At 50.7% G+C, this 15,000-nt stretch overlaps 1 protein-coding gene and 1 long non-coding RNA gene across 2 annotated transcripts in view; both read left to right on the plus strand.

The window, feature by feature from the left end:
• The window catches only part of LOC138972528 (uncharacterized), a 183,022-nt gene that overhangs the window by 3,250 nt on the left and 164,772 nt on the right, over positions 1–15,000 (plus strand). The window lies entirely within an intron of this gene.
• Positions 10,458–15,000, plus strand: part of LOC138972525 (uncharacterized) — a 29,690-nt gene continuing 25,147 nt past the window's right edge. Inside the window, exon 1 of the mRNA XM_070345170.1 lies at positions 10,458–10,576. The gene's annotated coding sequence lies outside the window, so the exon portion shown is untranslated. The remainder of the gene's footprint in view (positions 10,577–15,000) is intronic.

The raw sequence follows: 15,000 nt of genomic DNA on the forward strand, positions 1-15,000 counted from the left end.
TGTCATGGTGTGGGAGACATAGTGTTGTGGGTGTTTCCCCCACCCTCCCTCCCTGTACCCTACAGGGTGCTTGGCATGGTGTGAGAGACATAGTGTTGTGGGTGATTCCCCCACCCTCCCTGTACCCTACAGGGTGCTTGGCATGGTGTGGGAGACATAGTGTTGTGGGTGTTTCCCCCACCCTCCCTCCCTGTACCCTACAGGGTGCTTGACATGGTGTGGGAGACATAGTGTTGTGGGTGTTTCCCCACCCTCCCTCCCTGTACCCTACAGGGTGCTTGTCATGGTGTGGGAGACATAGTGTTGTGGGTGTTTCCCCACCCTCCCTCCCTGTACTCTACAGGGTGCTTGGCATGGTGTGAGAGACATAGTGTTGTGGGTGTTTCCCCCACCCTCCATCCCTGTACCCTACAGGGTGCTTGGCATGGCGTGAGAGACATAGTGTTGTGGGTGTTTCCCCACCCTCCCTCCCTGTACTCTACAGGGTGCTTGGCATGGTGTGAGAGACATAGTGTTGTGGGTGTTTCCCCCACCCTCCCTGTACCCTACAGGGTGCTTGGCATGGTGTGAGAGACATAGTGTTGTGGGTGTTACCCCCACCCTCCCTCCCTGTACCCTACAGGGTGCTTGGCATGGTGTGGGAGACATAGTGTTGTGGGTGTTTCCCCCACCCTCCCTCCCTGTACCCTACAGGGTGCTTGACATGGTGTGGGAGACATAGTGTTGTGGGTGTTTCCCCACCCTCCCTCCCTGTACCCTACAGGGTGCTTGTCATGGTGTGGGAGACATAGTGTTGTGGGTGTTTCCCCACCCTCCCTCCCTGTACTCTACAGGGTGCATGGCATGGTGTGAGAGACATAGTGTTGTGGGTGTTTCCCCACCCTCCCTCCCTGTACTCTACAGGGTGCTTGTCATGGTGTGGGAGACATAGTGTTGTGGGTGTTTCCCCACCCTCCCTCCCTGTACCCTACAGGGTGCTTGTCATGGTGTGGGAGACATAGTGTTGTGGGTGTTTCCCCACCCTCCCTCCCTGTACCCTACAGGGTGCTTGGCATGGTGTGAGAGACATAGTGTTGTGGGTGTTTCCCCCACCCTCCCTCCCTGTACCCTACAGGGTGCTTGGCATGGTGTGAGAGACATAGTGTTGTGGGTGTTTCCCCACCCTCCCTCCCTGTACTCTAAAGGGTGCTTGACATGGTGTGAGAGACATAGTGTTGTGGGTGTTTCCCCCACCCTCCCTGTACCCTACAGGGTGCTTGGCATGGTGTGAGAGACATAGTGTTGTGGGTGTTACCCCCACCCTCCCTCCCTGTACCCTACAGGGTGCTTGGCATGGTGTGGGAGACATAGTGTTGTGGGTGTTTCCCCCACCCTCCCTCCCTGTACCCTACAGGGTGCTTGGCATGGTGTGAGAGACATAGTGGTGTGGGTGTTTCCCCCACCTTCCCTCCCTGTACCCCCCGCCCTCCCTCCCTGTACCCTACAGGGTGCTTGGCATGGTGTGGGAGACATAGTGTTGTGGGTGTTTCCCCACCCTCCCTCCCTGTACTCTACAGGGTGCTTGGCATGGTGTGAGAGACATAGTGTTGTGGGTGTTTCCCCACCCTCCCTCCCTGTACTCTACAGGGTGCTTGTCATGGTGTGGGAGACATAGTGTTGTGGGTGTTTCCCCACCCTCCCTCCCTGTACCCTACAGGGTGCTTGTCATGGTGTGGGAGACATAGTGTTGTGGGTGTTTCCCCACCCTCCCTCCCTGTACTCTACAGGGTGCTTGGCATGGTGTGAGAGACATAGTGTTGTGGGTGTTTCCCCCACTCTCCCTCCCTGTACCCTACAGGGTGCTTGGCATGGCGTGAGAGACATAGTGTTGTGGGTGTTTCCCCACCCTCCCTCCCTGTACTCTACAGGGTGCTTGGCATGGTGTGAGAGACATAGTGTTGTGGGTGTTTCCCCCACCCTCCCTGTACCCTACAGGGTGCTTGGCATGGTGTGAGAGACATAGTGTTGTGGGTGTTACCCCCACCCTCCCTCCCTGTACCCTACAGTGTGCTTGGCATGGTGTGAGAGACATAGTGTTGTGGGTGTTACCCCCACCCTCCCTCCCTGTACCCTACAGGGTGCTTGGCATGGTGTGGGAGACATAGTGTTGTGGGTGTTTCCCCCACCCTCCCTCCCTGTACCCTACAGGGTGCTTGGCATGGTGTGAGAGACATAGTGGTGTGGGTGTTTCCCCCACCTTCCCTCCCTGTACCCCCCACCCTCCCTCCCTGTACCCTACAGGGTGCTTGGCATGGTGTGGGAGACATAGTGTTGTGGGTGTTTCCCCACCCTCCCTCCCTGTACCCTACAGGGTGCTTGGCATGGTGTGAGAGACATAGTGGTGTGGGTGTTTCCCCCACCTTCCCTCCCTGTACCCCCCGCCCTCCCTCCCTGTACCCCCCACCCTCCCTCCCTGTACCCTACAGGGTGCTTGGCATGGTGTGAGAGAAATAGTGTTGTGGGTGTTTTCCCACCCTCCCTCCCTGTACCCTACAGGGTGCTTGGCGTGGTGTGAGAGAAATAGTGTTGTGGGTGTTTTCCCACCCACCCTCCCTGTACCCCCCACCCTCCCTCCCTGTACCCTACAGGGTGCTTGGCGTGGTGTGAGAGAAATAGTGTTGTGGGTGTTTTCCCACCCACCCTCCCTGTACCCCCCACCCTCCCTCCCTGTACCCTACAGGGTGCTTGGCGTGGTGTGAGAGAAATAGTGTTGTGGGTGTTTTCCCACCCTCCCTCCCTGTACCCTACAGGGTGCTTGGCATGGTGTGAGAGAAATAGTGTTGTGGGTGTTTTCCCACCCACCCTCCCTGTACCCTACAGGGTGCTTGGCATGGTGTGGGAGACATAGTGTTGTGGGTGTTTTCCCACCCTCCCTCCCTGTACCCTACAGGGTGCTTGGCATGGTGTGAGAGAAATAGTGTTGTGGGTGTTTTCCCACCCTCCCTCCCTGTACCCTACAGGGTGCTTGGCATGGTGTGAGAGAAATAGTGTTGTGGGTGTTTTCCCACCCTCCCTCCCTGTACCCTACAGGGTGCTTGGCATGGTGTGAGAGACATAGTGTTGTGGGTGTTTCCCCCACCCTCCCTCCCTGTACCCTACAGGGTGCTTGGCATGGTGTGAGAGAAATAGTGTTGTGGGTGTTTTCCCACCCTCCCTCCCTGTACCCTACAGGGTGCTTGGCATGGTGTGAGAGAAATAGTGTTGTGGGTGTTTCCCCCACCCTCCCTGCCTGTACCCTACAGGGTGCTTGGCATGGTGTGAGAGACATAGTGTTGTGGGTGTTTCCCCCACCCTCCCTCCCTGTACCCTACAGGGTGCTTGGCATGGTGTGAGAGACATAGTGTTGTGGGTGTTTCCCCACCCTCCCTCCCTGTACCCTACAGGGTGCTTGACATGGTGTGAGAGACATAGTGTTGTGGGTGTTTCCCCACCCTCCCTGTACCCTACAGGGTGCTTGGCATGGTGTGAGAGACATAGTGTTGTGGGTGTTTCCCCCACCCTCCCTCCCTGTACCCTACAGGGTGCTTGGCATGGTGTGAGAGACATAGTGTTGTGGGTGTTTCCCCCACCCTCCCTCCCTGTACCCTACAGGGTGCTTGACATGGTGTGAGAGACATAGTGTTGTGGGTGTTTCCCCCACCCTCCCTGTACCCTACAGGGTGCTTGGCATGGTGTGAGAGACATAGTGTTGTGGGTGTTTCCCCCACCCTCCCTCCCTGTACCCTACAGGGTGCTTGGCATGGTGTGAGAGACATAGTGTTGTGGGTGTTTCCCCCACCCTCCCTCCCTGTACCCTATAGGGTGCTTGGCATGGTGTGAGAGACATAGTGTTGTGGGTGTTTCCCCCACCCTCCCTGTACCCTACAGGGTGCTTGGCATGGTGTGAGAGACATAGTGTTGTGGGTGTTTTCCCACCCTCCCTCCCTGTACCCTACAGTGTGCTTGGCATGGTGTGAGAGACATAGTGTTGTGGGTGTTTCCCCCACCCTCCCTGTACCCTACAGGGTGCTTGGCATGGTGTGAGAGACATAGTGTTGTGGGTGTTTCCCCACCCTCCCTCCCTGTACCCTACAGGGTGCTTGGCATGGTGTGAGAGACATAGTGTTGTGGGTGTTTCCCCCACCCTCCCTCCCTGTACCCTACAGGGTGCTTGGCATGGTGTGAGAGACATAGTGTTGTGGGTGTTTCCCCACCCTCCCTCCCTGTACTCTACAGGGTGCTTGGCATGGTGTGAGAGACATAGTGTTGTGGGTGTTTCCCCCACCCTCCCTCCCTGTACCCTACAGGGTGCTTGGCATGGTGTGAGAGACATAGTGTTGTGGGTGTTTCCCCACCCTCCCTCCCTGTACCCTACAGGGTGCTTGGCATGGTGTGAGAGACATAGTGTTGTGGGTGTTTCCCCCACCCTCCCTCCCTGTACCCTACAGGGTGCTTGGCATGGTGTGAGAGACATAGTGTTGTGGGTGTTTCCCCACACTCCCTCCCTGTACCCTACAGGGTGCTTGGCATGGTGTGAGAGACATAGTGTTGTGGGTGTTTCCCCCACCCTCCCTCCCTGTACCCTACAGGGTGCTTGGCATGGTGTGAGAGACATAGTGTTGTGGGTGTTTTCCCCACCCTCCCTCCCTGTACCCTACAGGGTGCTTGGCATGGTGTGGGAGACATAGTGTTGTGGGTGTTTCCCCCACCCTCCCTGTACCCTACAGGGTGCTTGGCATGGTGTGAGAGACATAGTGTTGTGGGTGTTACCCCCACCCTCCCTCCCTGTACCCTACAGGGTGCTTGGCATGGTGTGAGAGACACAGTGTTGTGGGTGTTACCCCCACCCTCCCTCCCTGTACCCTACAGGGTGCTTGGCATGGTGTGAGAGACATAGTGTTGTGGGTGTTACCCCCACCCTCCCTCCCTGTACCCTACAGGGTGCTTGGCATGGTGTGAGAGACATAGTGTTGTGGGTGTTTCCCCACCCTCCCTCCCTGTACCCTACAGGGTGCTTGGCATGGTGTGAGAGACATAGTGTTGTGGGTGTTTCCCCCACCCTCCCTGTACCCTACAGGGTGCTTGGCATGGTGTGAGAGACATAGTGTTGTGGGTGTTCCCCACCCTCCCTCCCTGTACCCTACAGGGTGCTTGGCATGGTGTGAGAGAAATAGTGTTGTGGGTGTTTTCCCCACCCTCCCTCCCTGTACCCTACAGGGTGCTTGGCATGGTGTGGGAGACATAGTGTTGTGGGTGTTTCCCCACCCTCCCTCCCTGTACCCTACAGGGTGCTTGTCATGGTGTGGGAGACATAGTGTTGTGGGTGTTTCCCCACCCTCCCTCCCTGTACCCTACAGGGTGCTTGGCATGGTGTGAGAGACATAGTGTTGTGGGTGTTTCCCCCACCCTCCCTCCCTGTACCCTACAGGGTGCTTGGCATGGCGTGAGAGACATAGTGTTGTGGGTGTTTCCCCACCCTCCCTCCCTGTACCCTACAGGGTGCTTGGCATGGTGTGAGAGACATAGTGTTGTGGGTGTTTCCCCCACCCTCCCTGTACCCTACAGGGTGCTTGGCATGGTGTGAGAGACATAGTGTTGTGTGTGTTTCCCCCACCCTCCCTCCCTGTACCCCCCACCCTCCCTCCCTGTACCCTACAGGGTGCTTGGCATGGTGTGGGAGACATAGTGTTGTGGGTGTTTCCCCACCCTCCCTCCCTGTACCCTACAGGGTGCTTGGCATGGTGTGGGAGACATAGTGTTGTGGGTGTTTCCCCACCCTCCCTCCCTGTACCCTACAGGGTGCTTGGCATGGTGTGAGAGACATAGTGTTGTGGGTGTTTCCCCCACCCTCCCTCCCTGTACCCCCCACCCTACCTCCCTGTACCCTACAGGGTGCTTGGCATGGTGTGAGAGAAATAGTGTTGTGGGTGTTTTCCCACCCTCCCTCCCTGTACCCTACAGGGTGCTTGGCGTGGTGTGAGAGAAATAGTGTTGTGGGTGTTTTCCCACCCACCCTCCCTGTACCCCCCACCCTCCCTCCCTGTACCCTACAGGGTGCTTGGCGTGGTGTGAGAGAAATAGTGTTGTGGGTGTTTTCCCACCCACCCTCCCTGTACCCCCCACCCTCCCTCCCTGTACCCTACAGGGTGCTTGGCGTGGTGTGAGAGAAATAGTGTTGTGGGTGTTTTCCCACCCTCCCTCCCTGTACCCTACAGGGTGCTTGGCATGGTGTGAGAGAAATGGTGTTGTGGGTGTTTTCCCACCCACCCTCCCTGTACCCTACAGGGTGCTTGGCGTGGAGTGAGAGAAATAGTGTTGTGGGTGTTTCCCCCACCCTCCCTCCCTGTACCCTACAGGGTGCTTGGCGTGGTGTGAGAGACATAGTGTTGTGGGTGTTTCCCCCACCCTCCCTGTACCCTACAGGGTGCTTGGCATGGTGTGAGAGACACAGTGTTGTGGGTGTTACCCCCACCCTCCCTCCCTGTACCCTACAGGGTGCTTGGCATGGTGTGAGAGACATAGTGTTGTGGGTGTTTCCCCACCCTCCCTCCCTGTACCCTACAGGGTGCTTGGCATGGTGTGAGAGACATAGTGTTGTGGGTGTTTCCCCCACCCTCCCTCCCTGTACCCTACAGGGTGCTTGGCATGGTGTGAGAGACATAGTGTTGTGGGTGTTTCCCCACCCTCCCTCCCTGTACCCTACAGGGTGCTTGGCATGGTGTGAGAGACATAGTGTTGTGGATAGTGTTGTGGGTGTTTCCCCACCCTCCCTCCCTGTACCCTACAGGGTGCTTGGCATGGTGTGAGAGACATAGTGTTGTGGGTGTTTACCCCACCCTACCTGTACCCTACAGGGTGCTTGGCATGGTGTGAGAGACATAGTGTTGTGGGTGTTTTCCCCACCCTCCCTCCCTGTACCCTACAGGGTGCTTGGCATGGTGTGAGAGACATAGTGTTGTGGGTGTTTCCCCCACCCTCCCTCCCTGTACCCTACAGGGTGCTTGACATGGTGTGGGAGACATAGTGTTGTGGGTGTTTCCCCACCCTCCCTCCCTGTACCCTACAGGGTGCTTGTCATGGTGTGGGAGACATAGTGTTGTGGGTGTTTCCCCACCCTCCCTCCCTGTACCCTACAGGGTGCTTGGCATGGTGTGAGAGACATAGTGTTGTGGATAGTGTTGTGGGTGTTTCCCCACCCTCCCTCCCTGTACTCTACAGGGTGCTTGGCATGGTGTGAGAGACATAGTGTTGTGGGTGTTTCCCCCACCCTCCCTCCCTGTACCCTACAGGGTGCTTGGCATGGCGTGAGAGACATAGTGTTGTGGGTGTTTCCCCACCCTCCCTCCCTGTACTCTACAGGGTGCTTGGCATGGTGTAAGAGACATAGTGTTGTGGGTGTTTCCCCCACCCTCCCTGTACCCTACAGGGTGCTTGGCATGGTGTGAGAGACATAGTGTTGTGGGTGTTTTCCCCACCCTCCCTCCCTGTATCCTACAGGGTGCTTGGCATGGTGTGGGAGACATAGTGTTGTGGGTGTTTTCCCCACCCTCCCTGTACCCTATAGGGTGCTTGGCATGGTGTGAGAGACATAGTGTTGTGGGTGTTACCCCCACCCTCCCTCCCTGTACCCTACAGGGTGCTTGGCATGGTGTGGGAGACATAGTGTTGTGGGTGTTTCCCCCACCCTCCCTGTACCCTACATAGTGCTTGGCATGGTGTGAGAGACAAAGTGTTGTGGGTGTTTTCCCCACCCTCCCTCCCTGTACCCTACAGGGTGCTTGGCATGGTGTGTGAGACATAGTGTTGTGGGTGTTTCCCCACCCTCCCTCCCTGTACTCTACAGGGTGCTTGGCATGGTGTGAGAGACATAGTGTTGTGGGTGTTTCCCCCACCCTCCCTCCCTGTACCCTACAGGGTGCTTGGCATGGTGTGGGAGACATAGTGTTGTGGGTGTTTCCCCCACCCTCCCTCCCTGTACCCTACAGGGTGCTTGGCATGGTGTGAGAGACATAGTGTTGTGGGTGTTTTCCCCACCCTCCCTCCCTGTACCCTACAGGGTGCTTGGCATGGTGTGGGAGACATAGTGTTGTGGGTGTTTCCCCCACCCTCCCTGTACCCTACAGGGTGCTTGGCATGGTGTGGGAGACATAGTGTTGTGGGTGTTCTCATCACCTTTCCCTGCAAGCTAGTCACACCTTGACAAAATGTCATCAGACTATTGGGGTGGCATCATGTATAATTATGCTTGTATCCTTGTTGTAAGCTAGTCAAACCTTGACAGAATGTCAATAGATTATTGGGGCAGCATCATGTATAATTATGCTTGTATCCTTGTTGGTGAAGACAATGACCCATGACCTGTGAATGTTGGTGAAGACAATGACCCATGACCTGTGAATGTTGGTGAAGACAGTGACCCATGACCTGTGAATGTTGGTGAAGACTGTGACCCATGACCTGTGAATGTTGGTGAAGACAATGACCCATGACCTGTGAATGTTGGTGAAGACAATGACCCATGACCTGTGAATGTTGGTGAAGACAATGACCCATGACCTGTGAATGTTGGTGAAGACAATGACCCATGACCTGTGAATGTTGGTGAAGACAATGACCCATGACCTGTGAATGTTGGTGAAGACAGTGACCCATGACCTGTGAATGTTGGTGAAGACAATGACCCATGAGCTGTGAATGTTGGTGAAGACAATGACCCATGACCTGTGAATGTTGGTGAAGACAATGACCCATGACCTGTGAATGTTGGTGAAGACAGTGACCCATGACCTGTGAATGTCGGTGAAGACCATGACCCATGACCTGTGAATGTTGGTGAAGACAATGACCCATGAGCTGTGAATGTTGGTGAAGACAATGACCCATGACCTGTGAATGTTGGTGAAGACAATGACCCATGACCTGTGAATGTTGGTGAAGACAATGACCCATGAGCTGTGAATGTTGGTGAAGACAATGACCCATGACCTGTTAATGTTGGTGAAGACAATGACCCATGAGCTGTGAATGTTGGTGAAGACAATGACCCATGAGCTGTGAATGTTGGTGAAGACAATGACCCATGAGCTGTGAATGTTGGTGAAGACAATGACCCATGACCTGTGAATGTTGGTGAAGACCATGACCCATGAGCTGTGAATGTTGGTGAAGACCATGACCCATGAGCTGTGAATGTTGGTGAAGACAATGACCCATGACCTGTGAATGTTGGTGAAGACAATGACCCATGACCTGTGAATGTTGGTGAAGACAATGACCCATGACCTGTGAATGTTGGTGAAGACAATGACCCATGACCTGTGAATGTTGATGAAGACAATGACCCATGACCTGTGAATGTTGGTGTAGACAATGACCCATGACCTGTGAATGTTGGTGAAGACGATGACCCATGACCTGTGAATGTTGGTGAAGACAATGACCCATGACCTGTGAATGTTGGTGAAGACAATGACCCATGAGCTGTGAATGTTGGTTAAGACAATGACCCATGAGCTGTGAATGTTGGTGAAGACAATGACCCATGACCTGTGAATGTTGGTGAAGACAATGACCCATGACCTGTGAATGTTGGTGAAGACAATGACCCATGACCTGTGAATGTTGGTGAAGACAATGACCCATGACCTGTGAATGTCGGTGAAGACAATGACCCATGACCTGTGAATGTTGGTGAAGACAATGACCCATGAGCTGTGAATGGTGGTGAAGACAATGACCCATGACCTGTGAATGTTGGTGAAGACAATGACCCATGACCTGTGAATGTTGGTATACACGATAACCTCTTCCTTTAAGATATCAAGCTCCATAAACCTGCTCCACTTTTCTTTTCATGTGTGTTACTCTTGTCCAATTACCCGTACTTTGTATCTGAATTCTAAATGTATTTATTGATAGAAACATTCTCCACCAAAGCATATTCGCAGTTTGACAATTCCAATAGACAACACTTTTTCTAATGTTGGCAGGAATGTGCTACCATACCACATGGCCCACCTCAGTGTCATTTAATGAGTTATGCACCCCGGGTACACAGAGTGTTGACACCACGCATACAAGAGGACTTCGAATAATTCAACCAGGAAGTTTTTCCCTGCGACGTTGGTCCACACCTTGTGTTCGTTCTGTTGCGTTCCGTCTTAGCACTGTACAACGATTTGTTCTCAGTATCTCAGTATTACAACTTGCTTCATTGCTGTTTTAATCAGTAAATGACGTTCGTTTTGCAATCAAGACATAAACGGAAGTGCCAGATAGTGAACCACCGAGTTTGGAGTTTGACCGACAGTACTGTGTTAGCCTACTTTACGTGAAAGAAAGGATTCAAGGTTCAGGGGGTCATAGGATCATAAATTTGTCACGGTTCGTGATGTGTGATGTGTTGGGTTGAGGACTGTGAACTGTAGCGTTACAACAAAACATATCACAATGCACTGAGACAAACAGGGTAAGAGTTAACCCAAAACAGCTTGTCACTTGTGTCTCACAATCTTTGTGTTGGACTGAACATCTTCAGAGCTGTGTCTCAACACCACAGGTAAGTCTGTTCTGTCATTTGTTGTTTTTACATTTAGTCAAGTTTTGACTAAATGTTTTAACATAGAGGGGGAATCGAGACGAGGGTTGTGGTGGATGTGTGTGTGTGTGTGTGTGTGTGTGTGTGTGTGTGTGTGTGTGTGTGTGTGTGTGTGTGTGTGTGTGTGTGTGTGTGTGTGTGTGTGTGTGTGTGTGTGTGTGTGTGTGTGTGTAGAGCGATTCAGACTAAACTACTGGACCGATCTTTATGAAATTTTACATGCGAGTTCCTGGGTATGATACCCCCAGACTTGTTTTCATTTTTTCGCCGAGCAGAGAGGAAGTCGCGAACCTCAAAGCTGGTAGTTGACAGACAGATTTACAACAAGCAAAAGGAACATGTTCAGACACTCATCGCAGACGCCAAAACATCGCACTACAGCACCAAAATCTGTGAAACAACCTCTGCCAAAACACTCTTCTCCACAATGAATGACCTTCTTGGCTGCTCTTCTGCTTCTCCCTTGCCCAACAACATCGACCCCTCCAAACTGTCGCAAGCTTTCTCTGATTACTTCCATAACAAGATCCATACCATCCGTGACAAACTAGACAAAATCCCACACCAAAACTCTGAAACTCCTCCTGCATTTACAGGCACTCCCTTCACACACTTTCAGCCTCTCACTCTCACTGACCTGGAGAAAGTCCTCAAAGAAATGACCTTGAAAACCTGTGACCTTGACCCTCTTCCCACACAACTCTACTCTGACTGTCTTCCTGAACTCCTCCCTTCTATTCTCAAAATCATCAACACTTCTCTGCAAACAGGCACTGTCCCCAACTCCTTTAAGACTGCTATTGTCAAACCTCTACTGAAGAAACCATCGCTTGACCCAAACACCCTCAGCAACTACCGCCCTGTCTCAAATCTTTCCTTCATCTCCAAACTCCTTGAAAGAGTCGTCCTGAAACAACTCAACTCTCACCTTCTTTGCAACAATCTTCTCTCTCCGCTTCAATCTGCCTATCGTCCTCACCACTCCACCGAAACTGCCCTTCTCAAAATCACTAATGATCTCCTCCTTGCCACTGACCAAGCTGAAATCTCTGCCGTCGCTCTACTTGATCTATCAGCGGCCTTTGACACAGTCGACCACAACATCCTCCTTCAACGCCTTCAGCACACCTTTGGTATCCATAGCACAGCTCTTTCTTGGTTCTCTTCTTATCTTACCGACCGCTACCAGACTGTTTCGATTGACAAACTGAACTCTGACCCCATCAGACTTGAGTGCGGAGTCCCTCAGGGCTCAGTCCTTGGGCCTGTACTATTTACTCTCTACACTCAACCTCTTGACCACATCCTTGACCGACACAACGTTTTCCACCACTCTTTTGCCGACGACTCTCAACTTCACAACAGCTCTTCCCCTGACCAGTCTGAATCTCTTCTTTCCTCTATCTCTGACACTATCACTGACGTGCAGAATTGGATGACAGAAAACAAACTTCAGCTCAATAGCAACAAAACTGAAGCTATCCTAATAGGCACTACATCCAAACTCTCCAAAGCCACCTCCGACTCTCTTCAACTCTCTGACTCTTCTGTCCCTCTGTCTTCTGCTGTCAAAAACCTCGGAGTCACTCTAGACAACACCCTTTCCATGAAACAACACATCTCTTCTGTCTCTCGCACCTGCTACTTCCAACTCCGCCGCATCGCCACTATCCGCAAGTACCTCACCACAGATGCTACCGCCAAACTGGTCACTTCCACCATTCTCTCACGTCTTGACTATTGTAACTCTCTCTTGGCGGGTCTTCCCTCTTCTTCTATCTCTCGTCTCCAACGCATTCAAAATAGCTCTGCCCGTCTTGTCTTACGAAAGAAAAAGAGAGATCACATCACCCCCCTCCTAAATCAGCTCCACTGGTTGCCCGTTCCTGCCCGTATCACCTACAAAATCAACACTCTCACCTACAAATGCCTCCATGGTCTCGCCCCTGCCTATCTCTCCGACTCTCTCTCTCTCTATGTCCCTTCACGAGCACTCAGATCATCTGCTGACTCCCTCAAGCTCAACATCCCCCACACCAAACTCAAAACAGCAGGTCAACGCTCATTTTCTTTCCAAGCACCTAGCCAATGGAACACACTACCTCTCCCCCTCCGTCAACAACAGTCCCTCGAATCATTCAAATCTGCACTCAAGACATTCCTTTTTTCCAAATAATCCATGCATTCTACACTGCCCACCCCATCCCACCCTGAATAACTGTACATATTTTAATGGTTGATGGTGTGTGTGTGCTAGTGACTTTAAGTCTCCGTGTGTGTGAATGAGTGTATGTGCGCCTTGAGTCGCCTGTTGGTGAGATATGTGCGCGTTATAAATATTCGTATTATTATTATTATTATTATAAATGTCTTTCATGACGTCATATCCGGCTTTTTGTAAAAGTTGAGGCGGCACTGTCACGCCTTCATTTTTCAATCAAATTGATTGAAATTTTTGTAAAGCAATCTTCGACTAAGGCCGGACTTCGGTATTGTATTTCCGTTTGGTGGCTTAAACATTCATTAATGACTTTAATTTGGTCATTCAAAATCTGAAAATTATTAAAAAATTTTTTTATATAAAACGATCCCAATTTACGTTCATCTTATTCTTTATCATTTCCTGAATCCAAACACATATAAATATGTTATATTTGGTTTAAAAGCAAGCTCTGAAAATTAAAAATATAAAAATTATGTTCAAAATTAAATTTCCGAAATCGATTTAAAAACACTTTCATCTTATTCCTTGTTGGTTCCTGATTCCGGGCGGGGATGTAGCTCAGTCGGTAGCGCGCTGGATTTGTATCCGGTTGGCTGCTGTCAGCGTGAGTTCGTCCCCATGTTCGGCGAGAGATTTATTTCTCAGAGTCATCTTTGTGTGCAGACTCTCCTCGGTGTCCGAACACCCCCTTGTGTACGCGCAAGAACAAGACCAAGTGCGCACGAAAAAGATCCTGTAATCCATGTCAGAGTTCGGTGGGTTATAGAAACACAAAAATACCCAGCATGCTTCCTCCGAAAACGGCGTATGGCTGCCTAAATGGCGGGGTAAAAAACGGTCATACACGTAAAATTCCACTCGTGCAAAAAACACGAGTGTACGTGGGAGTTTCAGCCCACGAACGCAGAAGAAGAAGAAGAAGAAGGTTCCTGATTCCAAAAACATATAGATATGATATGTTTGGATTAAAACCACGCTCAGAAAGTTATAACGAAGAGAGGTACATAAAAGCGTGCTTATGCAGCACAGCGAAACCACTACCGCGCTAAACAGGCTCGTCAGTTTCACTGCGTTTTGCACAAGCGGCGGACTACGGTCATTCTGAAAAAATGCAGTGCGTTCAGTTTCATTCTGTGAGTTCCACAGCTTGACTAAATGTAGTAATTTCGCCTTACGCGACTTGTTTTATTAAAAAAAAAAACTTTAACTTTATTTTCTAAAAAAAAAAAAAAAGTTTCGACGCTTCTCTTCCAACTTCAAGAATACGTAAATTAGGACTTCAGATGACGAAATGTATACATATATGTATGCATCTATGTATCTCAACAGGTTTGGAGGGATATGTCAAAACTAACTAGGCCAGTCAGTTTTGACCTCCCCTTCAAACTTCAAGAATAAGTACTTTAAGACCTTTTAAAACGAATTAAATGTAAATCTGGACAATATTTGTTGCAAAATGATATTGCAAACAAACAAAAAATCGGAAAAAAACTTTAACTTTATTTAAAAAAAACAAAAACAAAATTTCGACGCTTCCCTTCAGACTTCAAGAATAAGTACATTAGGACTTCAGATGACGAAATGTATGCATATGTATGCATCTATGTATCTCAACAGGTTTGGGGGAAGCCCAGAATGACCTCCCGGTCAAAATCGGCTCTCTTCAAACTTCAAGAATAAGTACTTTAAGACCTTTTTAAACGAATTAAATGTAAATGTGGACAATATTCGTTTTAAAAGGTCTTAAAGTATGACACATCCCCCCAAACCTGTTGAGATACATAGATGCATACATATATGCATACATTTCGTCATGTGAAGTCCTAATGTACTTATTCTTGAAGTTTAAAGGGAAGCGTCGAAACTTTCCTTTTTTTTATAAAAAAAAATATTAACGTTTTTTGTTTTGTTTTGTTTTTTTAATATCATTTTGCAACAAATATTGTCCACATTTTACATTCATTTCGTTTTAAAAGGTCTTACACTACTTATTCTTGAAGTTTGAAGGGGGGTCAAAACTGACTGGCCTTGTCAGTTTTGACCGGGGGGTCATTCTGGGCTAGCTGATTTTGACCGGGCCAAACCTTAGATATGTTACAGGCATTAAGTGAAACCAGGCATTACGCGTAATGCCTAAAATGTTCAGGCATTACGCGTAATG

Source organism: Littorina saxatilis, linkage group LG8 (assembly GCF_037325665.1).
Source record: "Littorina saxatilis isolate snail1 linkage group LG8, US_GU_Lsax_2.0, whole genome shotgun sequence".
NCBI classification, from domain to species: domain Eukaryota; kingdom Metazoa; phylum Mollusca; class Gastropoda; order Littorinimorpha; family Littorinidae; genus Littorina; species Littorina saxatilis.